Raw genomic sequence first — 8865 nt, 5'->3', positions numbered from 1 at the left:
ATAAAGGAGGGGTTGTAATAAAACTCAAGTGTGTTTTTCCCCCTCTCACTGAGTAGGTTGAAACCAACTGCTTTTTTGTGGTGTTGGCAAACTTGTATATTCACCATAAGCTGAGACTTCTCATGCAATGCCTGGAAAGGACAATACCACCTCTAGGAAATTTTTAGGGATGTTCCCAGTGGCAGTTTAGGCTGTGATCAGATTCTAGAAAAATTGAGATTAAATGTCAAACTTTCTATCACCAAGTAGAATAATGTTTTCATTCTTTCAGTACAGTGTTTAGGAAAACTACAAATTGCTACATATTTTCCAAAGAGATACCAAAGCCACTTAGGCTCAAAGCTTTTACTTTCTAGCAAATAGCTACATGAAACAGGTACTAGTGAATGGGAATGCTAGCTAGTGCTTTGGAAAATTGAGAGAGGACCTAATAATTAGATTTAGATGACTTTGCAGAAAGGTGCAAAGAGGAAGATGAGAATGTTGCACGGGAGATACAGGAATGTGGAATATTGAATGGATGTGTGACAGAAAACCACTCCTGTGTTGCAGTTCATGTGCAGGAGGTCAGGACTGAACCAAAAGTTCACCTCTGGCTGGGTTCTGGTGGCTCACATCTGAAATCATAGCGACATCAGAAATCTTAGCTACTCAGGAGGATGAGATCTGAGGACCTGGATCAAAGCCAGCCCTGGCAGGAAAATGAGACAACTCCCATTAACCATCAGAAAACCAAGTGGTACTGTGGCTCTAAGTAGTGGACTTCTAGCCTTGTGTGAACAGACTTAGAGAGATTCAAGAAGAGGAAGAGAGAGAGAGGTACTGGAAGGGAGAGAGGAGAGGAAGATGAGGGGAAGAGGAAGTAGAGGAGGAGATGGTATAGGTTAGAAGAGGAGGGAAGAGAGATGATGGGGGGGAGGAGGGAAAAGGGGAGAGAGTTAAGTGAAGAAAACAGAAAGAGAATAAGAAAAAAATGCACAGAGGTCAAGCCCCAGCCCCAGCACACACTCACATACACATACACAACCAAAGAAAGAGGGATAAAACTGATAAATAGTGAAATCAACACTACTTCCCTCCCCCCCATCCTCTTCACTGAACACTGGTCCACATAGAATCCAGGATTCCTCAGCTCCCTCCATAACCTGGATCCCGTCAATTCTCCTTTGGTATTATTGGGCACCCTGTCATTCACCATGTACCCATCTTTGCCCTCTTGTGGCCCTCATTGCTTCTCTCATTAGAATCCCATCCATTCTTTGAGGGAATCACTGCTACTCAAATATCCCTGAGCTGGAGCAATGAAGCCCCAGCCTTCCTCCTGCTGAAAATCTCATCAGTTGCTCTGCAGGCTCAGCCTCCTATTCCCAGTGCACACATAGCAAAGGCCAAGTCTGCCCAACTCCTCCCCATCACATGCTTGTCACCTAAAGGCAGCATCAGCCTCCGCATAGCCTGTCTGTGCAAAGCTAAATGTCCAGGCTAAACCAACACAAATATAGCAGTGGTGAAGGCTCATATCTAATCTTCCTGAATTTCTGTTCATGTGGGAATGCAGTCAGCCCAGGCAGGATGTGTCTACAGGCAGAGTCCATCCAGGCCTCCGCCATCCACAAGTATCACTATATCTCCAAGCCTTCACATATTTCACCACGTTTAGCTGAAACAAAGGGAGAATATTTTAATGTATACACTTTGTGATTCCAGAAATGGACTCTTGGTGTTCACAATGTTTGAATATTGAACATCAGCTCCCCCCGCAAGCTGGTTCACCCAGCAGAAAAATTAGGGTCTACTCTAACATGAGGCTAATAGTCTTTCCCTGCCCAAGGCCTGGTGCTCTGGGGAAGGGGTGTCAGCTGGTAGACTCTCTGGGGACTCATTTAGTCACTACCAAGATAAGCTAACACTCAGTGCTGACCCTCTTGTACAGTGCACGTGTCCCTCCCTCCCTGTCAATTTGTCTACCAGCCCACCACCCCCTTTCTCCCACAACCATTTATAAGGTGTCCCTCATAAAGCTGTGCCTTACACAAGTACACAAATCCCTTTCATCACAACACAGAAACCAACCTAGGAGACACCAGACTAACAAAGTCAAATGCATTGGCTGATGCTGGAGGCTCTGTCTGTCATCCTAACTATCCCAGCAGCCTGTCTGCTAACACTCCATCTTCAATTAACCAGAAAAATGCAGGTCTGTAGCTATCATGTAGTGGTAGTGTAATAACAAACAGGGCCAAAGGCATCCCCCCCATCCCCCCCCCCACTCTGGCTGAACTCATTGTTTCCCTGGGCCCAGCTGAGGCAGGAGGTGGGGGGTCAAGAAGGGATGGGACAGTGGGCTTCCTGGGGACAGGGCATGAGTGGAGGTTGAAACTGTTACAACAGTTGGAGTGGGGGAGGGGCCCAGCCCATATATAGGCTGTCTGTTCTGAGGAGCAGGGCTGGGGAGAGACAGACAGCAAGAGGCTCCTATCAGAGCAGAGCAGAGCAGGGCAGAACTGTGAAAGGGCCTGAGGCCGGTGGATAGGCCACTGGAGAGGCATACAGAGGAGGAGGACGAAGGAAGCAAAAGGAAAAGCCTTCCCCTTTGGAGGTTTGCAGACTGACTATTTAGAGGTTTGCAAGTCTGGAGGTGTGACTCAAGTGAGAGTGAACCAGCCATGGCCATGCAAGCTGTAAAAGAGAAAGTGTAAGAGAGGGAGGGGAAACCAGAGAGAGTCAGAGTCAGAGTCAAGAGCAGGAAGAGGAGAGGGAATGGAAGTGTGCATGAAGGGAACAAGAAGTGGGATAGGGGAAGTAGAATAGGAGAAGTTATGGGGAGAAAGAAAACAAGAGAGATGGTAGAGGAGGGAATGGGGGAAAAGGGAAGAGAGGAAGGAGAAAGAAAAGGAAACAGAATAAGAAAAAAGCACTAAGATCAAGACCCCTAGTACCAGCACAAGGATACACACAAAAAGAAAAAGGGGGAAAAAGCATGGAGGAATCATGGAAATCAACTGTACTTCCTTCCACCCACCCTCTTCACTGAACACTGGTCCATGTGGAATTCAGGATTCCTCAGCTCCCTTCATAACCTGGCTCCTGTTATTTCTCTTTAGATTTAGTGTGCATCCTGTCATTCACCAGGTACCCATCTTTGTCCTCTTGTACCCCTCAGTGCTTCTCTCACCAGAATCCCATCTCATTCTGTTTGCTGAGCTCTGCACCCCAAATAGCCCTGACCTGGACTCCTCATCCACCAGGAGCCCTAAGCCCATCTCTTGCGGCAAATCTCGTCTTCTCTGCAGGCTCAGCCTCCTGATCCCAGTGTATACATAGCAAAGGCCTAACTCCTCCATTACACACTTGTCAGCAAAGGCAGCATCAGCCGTCAGCAACTGCCTCTGTGTGCAGATCTAATGTCCCTGGCTGAACCAACATAATAACCCAGGGGTGGAGGATCACATCCAATCTTACCCAACTTCTGCTCATGTCCAGATGCAATCATCCCACTCAAGGTCCATCCTGTATCTTCATGCTTTCTTAGGCCTCTTGCTCCTTCACAGATTTCTCCACGTGTAGCTGAGAGGAAGCAAAAGTATTTTAATTCATACATTTTTGTGATTCGAAAATGAACTCTGGATGTTCAGAATGTGGCTCCCCAGCACTCTGTTACCCCAAGAACAACAACTGGGCTCTGCTATTCTCCCATGAAGCTTAGAGCCTTCTCATGGGAAGTGAAGGGGAGAGGAAGCACCATGCCCAAAGTCTGGGGAAGGCCGTGTTAGCTGGGCGACTCCCTGGGAACTCACCGAATCTCCACCCAGATATGACATCACTCAGTGTTCACACCCTTGAATTGTGCACATCCTTCTCACCCTGTGCATTCGGCACAGCAGCCCACCACACCTTTCCTTCCCCAACCATTTTCAAGGTGTCCCTCACACACCTGTCCCTCAGATAACTACACAAATGGTTTTTGTCACATCAGAGAAAACTTCCTGTCATACACCAGTTTAACAAGGTCAAAAGCACTGCTGATGATGGTGGATCAGGCCTGTATTCCTAACACTTCCAGAAGCTAACACCCAGAAGATCATAGTTTAAGCCAGCCTGGGCAGACTCCATCTTCAATTAGCTAGGAAAATCCTGGCTTGGAGGTGTGAATCAACTTGTACAACACCAGCTATGGACATGCAAACTCAAAGAGAAAGATCTAGAGAGGCAGGAGAGAAAAGACAGATTCATGAGGACAGAGGAAGGGAGAAGGGAACAGAAGAGGAAGAGAAGAAAGAGAAGAGGGAAAGGGGAAGAAGAGGAGATGAATGGCCTGGAGGGAAGTTAGCTGGAAAAGGGGAGAGAGACAGGAAATGGGGAGAAAGAAGAGAGAGAAAAGGAGACACAGAGAGAAAACCACTCAATTCAAGTGCCAGGACCAGCACACACTCACAAACATATGCCCAAAACCAACAAAAAAAGAAAAGGAAAGGACTGAGAAAATATGGAAATTAACACGATTTCCCTTCCCACCCACTCTCTTCAGTGGACACTGGTCCATGTGGAATTCAGGAGTCCTTAGCTTCCTCCTCTCAGCTCTCCTTCAGCATCTGTGTCAACCTTGCCTATCAGGAAGGTGCCCATCCTTTGCCCTCTTTTGGTCCGCACTGCTGCTTTTCAACGGAATACAATCTCATCCTGTTAGCTGTGCTCTGTTCCCCAAATAACCCTGAGCTGGATCACTGATGCAACAGGAGTCAAAGCCCACCTGCTGCTGCAAATCTCATCAGTCTGCTTTGCAGGCTCAGCCTCCTGACCCCTGTGCACACATAGCAAAGATCAGGTGTGCCCAACTCCTCCCCATTACATACTTGACAGCCGAGGCAGCATCAGACCAAAGGACTTGCTATGTGAAAATCAAGTGTCCCTGGCAAACAGAATACAAATAATCCAGTGATAGATCATATTCAAACATACCGAATTTCTGCTCTCGTCCTGATGCAGTCATATCAAGCTGGCAAAGTCCATCCACAGGCAAAGTCCATCCAGGCCTCATCCATCTACAGGAATCAAAATCTCTCCATGCTCGATCAGGTATCCTGTTGCTCCTTCGGAGGATTCTGCACCTGGAGCTGAAAGGAAGGGAAATGGTTTAATTCATAGAGTTTAGTGAGGCTCAAAATGGGCTCTGGATGTTCAGAAGGTTCTAATACTTTAGACTCAGGCCTCCCAGTAGTCTTGTTCCCCTAGGGGAAAAAATGTACTTTGCTATTTCCCATGAGGCCTAGAGACTTCAACAGAGAAAAGCCAGGAAAAAGGAAGCACCGTGCTGAAGCATAGTGCCCTGGAGGGGTGACAACTGGAGGCATCTGAGGGGACCCCAGAATCTCTACCATGATACCCCAATTCTCAGTGCAGACACTCTTGAACAGTATACATGTGCTTGCCTCCCTGTCCGGTCTACGCACCATCTCACTACGCCCTTCCTTCAACAACCATTTGAAGGTTTTCCCTCACACAGCTGCCCCCAGATAAGGACACAAAGCCCTTTTGCCACATTAGAGAAACCAACCTGAGTCTCACGAGATGAACAAGGTCAAAAGTACTGCCAGGTGTGCATGGCTTTGGACTGAAATCTTATTCCAGAAGCTCATACCCAGAAGAGTGCACTGAAAGCTGGCAAGAACAGACCACAGAAATGCAGGCTTGGAGGTTGGAGTCAAGTGGGAGAGCACCTGTGATGTACATGCAAACTGAAAGAGAAAGAGAGGAGAGACAGGGGCAGAGGAGAGGCAGAGAGACAGATTCATTCAAATTTCTGCTCATGTGCAGACACAGTCATCCCAGGCCTGGTCCATCCACAGACACCACTATATCTCCATGCTTTTTCAGGTCTCTTGTTCCTTCACAGCTTTATGCACCTCTACCTGAAAGGAAGGAAAATTAGCTTAATTCATACACTTTTCCAGGGACTCTGTTTGCTCAGTTTGTTCTCAAATTTGAAACTCAGCTCACTCAGCACTCTAATTCCCCTTAGAGAAATTTGGACTCCCAGGGCGGTTGCAATTGTAAGTAACCTGTCTAGGAAATAGGGTCTTTATTTTTTTTTTATTTTTTATTTTTTTTTGGGTCCGGTCGTGGGGCCTGAACTCTGGGCCTGGGCGCTGTCCCTCAGCTCTTCAGCTCAAGGCTAGCGCTCTACCACTTGAGCCACAGCGCCACTTCCGGCTTTTTTCTTTTTGCTTATGTGGTGCTGAGGAATCGAACCCAGGGCCTCAGGCATGCAAGGCAAGTGCTCTACCACTGAGCCACCTTCCCAGCCCCAGGAAATAGGGTCTTTAAAATGTACTATTTTTTTTTACTGTGAGTAAATAAGTCTGAAATAAGGGACTTTTGGATGGTGGCATTATGTTAGAATGGTGACTAGGTTTAGAGAGAGCACACAAGAAACTGCATTAAAATGGAGGAAAGCTGGGGCAGAAACTACTGACATGGTGCATGGACACAGGTCCCTCTCCTTTTTGCAGTGAAAATGTGCCCTTAAGCTTCAACCAAGCCAGTGTATGTAGTTGTCTCAGGAGTTTTACAGAGTCACCTAGACACTGCCAAAAAGAAGGGAATCCAGGATGCCACCTTCCCCTCAGATTCCCCTTCTCCTATACGAAGAAGCCCAAGGACCTCACTTTAAACCTAAGGAAATTCACTAGTAAGTAAGTAGGCAAACATGCAACATACCTGCAAGGTGAGATGATGACCTGCTGCAGCATTTGGGACAAAAACACCTTAGTGTTAAGGGGACAAATGTGAAAAGTTGTTTAATAAAGTGACATTACTTGAAAGTAAGGGATCAAGGTGGATCCACCAAGTTCAGAAGGTACAGACAGCTTGAGGCCACCTTTCAGCTTACATTTCAATATTTGAAAGTCAGCTCCCTGTCAACTGTCCTCTCATTGGAAGGAATGCTAGCTGGGGAATCCCCTAGCACTTGTCACTCAGCCTGGCCATGCTGGACTGAGACCTCTGCTGGGGATACTGGGCACACAGCAGTGTGAACTTCCTGCACGACTCCCTCCCCTCCTGCAGCTCTTCAATTCCACACCTCTCTGCTTTCCACACCCTAGTGCTGTGGCAGAGTTCTGCACCCCTTTCTCTAGAACAGCTTTGTTCTTAAGCTGTGGATATTACTTTGGGTCCTTCACACAGTAGCAGAGTTTGTGAAAAATGGTGACTATCCTGTGAGCCACGCTCTTCCAGTCCCATCACTTATTCTAGCTGGAGGCTATGGTGTCCCCCTGTGGTTGCCCAGAGGGAAGGGCATATTCCACTGAGTGCCAACGCTCTAGTCTGCTCAGCCAGCTAAAAGAATTCTGGCCCCAGGTTAAGCTAGCACTGGAGCTCTGTGGGGAGCTGAGGGGAAGGACAGGCAGACTGGCACTTTGGCCTCTCTTCAGAGGCAACTGCTTGTCATCATCTGGCAACTGAAATTCTGAGGACAAACTGAAGGGGTTAAGTTGTGCAGCTAAGCTGACTCTCCTTCGTGGAGAGAGGGCTGGTGGAAAGTTCCTGAGGAGTTGTGACACAGTGGAATAGCCAAAGGCATCATTTTCTACTCCACACTTCTGGCACTCTCTTTTTTTTCTTGGATGACCAGATAGGTACCCATGGCTTCATTGAACGCTCTGTCCTGGATTGCCTTTTCAATGTCAGCAATGTTGTACCCCATGTCCCACAGGACTGTGACAGTAGTGGGGTCCAGCTTGCTGGGCAGTGGCTCATCAGGAAGCAGGCCAAACCCCACACCCACAGCCAGCCATGAATTTCTGACTAACATCCACAGTCAGCAATTTGGAAAGTAGATCATGTCTCTTTGCAGATAGATCAAGGGGAGCTGTGGACCTGGCCTCAAGGATGTGTACCCATGTCTGCCATCTTCCTCCCCTCAAACGGCAACTTTCCTGCTGTCCTCACATACCAAAGCATACCTAGGATCCAAGTGTCCTCTTTGTAGCCACCAGACATTTTATATTGGAACATTTCAGGAGGTCTGAGTATCAAGGCTCCACAAAGCCCCTTTAGCAATTGCCCCAGCAACACCCTGATGCTCAGCCCCAAATCACTGACTTTGGCATTGCATTTGCCATCCAACAGGATGTTCCTGGGCTTCAGGTTTCTGTGTGTGATTCCGTTCTTGTAAAGGTAGTGCACAGCACTCAACCATGTTTGAACTGCCTTCTGGCTTCATACTTGACTAGGTGGTGGCGGGAGGATTTGCCAGTCCACCCTATCCTGTACTGGCTGTTGTTACTACATTTTGTCACAACTCAATTTCAAGGCCTTTTGAGTCAGGGTGGGTGGACATCCAGCCTCTAGTCTCTTAAAGGGTTAGTCATTTGCTTAGGAATTTAAATGGCAGCCATTTGAAATTATTTACATTGTTTCCAAACCAAACAAATTGATGTTCACATTTTGTGGGGGTCATTCATGGGGCTTAAACTCAGGGTGTGGGCACTACCCCTGAGCTCTATCGCTCAAGCACTTTGAGCCACAATGCCACCTACAGTTTCCTGGTGGTGAATCGAAGATAAGTGTCTCATGGGCTTTCTACTCAGGGTGGCTTTGAATCTAGAACCTCAGATCTCAGTTCCCCAAGGAATTAGGATTACAGGTGTGAGCCACCAGCACCTGGCACAGATAGGATTTTAAAAAGGATTTTAGAAAGATGCCAAGTTTTAACCTTAGGATGAGACCATGAGGTCTGAAGGGCTGAGACCTTACCACAACTGCTGCTGAGTAGTTCAAGTTCCTGTCTGCCATTGCTCTGTAAAGGACTCTGTGCATTTCTGAGTTAGTCCACAGCAAGCTTTTCATTTTGTATTTCATTTT

At 47.3% G+C, this 8865-nt stretch overlaps 1 long non-coding RNA gene across 1 annotated transcript; it reads right to left on the bottom strand.

The window, feature by feature from the left end:
* Nucleotides 1-1447: 1447 nt before the first annotated feature.
* On the bottom strand, nt 1448-6085 carry LOC138827182 (uncharacterized). Its single transcript, XR_011372000.1, has 4 exons — nt 5555-6085; nt 4960-5114; nt 3463-3567; nt 1448-1660 (listed from the first exon to the last, which is right to left on the bottom strand). It is a non-coding gene; the product is annotated as an uncharacterized lncRNA (long non-coding RNA).
* Between the last annotated feature and the right edge of the window lie 2780 nt (nt 6086-8865).

The sequence above is a fragment of the Dipodomys merriami genome, unplaced genomic scaffold (assembly GCF_024711535.1).
Source record: "Dipodomys merriami isolate MVZ:Mamm:240054 unplaced genomic scaffold, mDipMer1.0.p SCAF_151, whole genome shotgun sequence".
Classification (NCBI taxonomy): Eukaryota; Metazoa; Chordata; class Mammalia; order Rodentia; family Heteromyidae; genus Dipodomys; species Dipodomys merriami.
The sequence above is the reverse complement of the archived record's forward strand: the minus strand, read 5'-3'. Positions and strand labels throughout refer to the sequence as shown.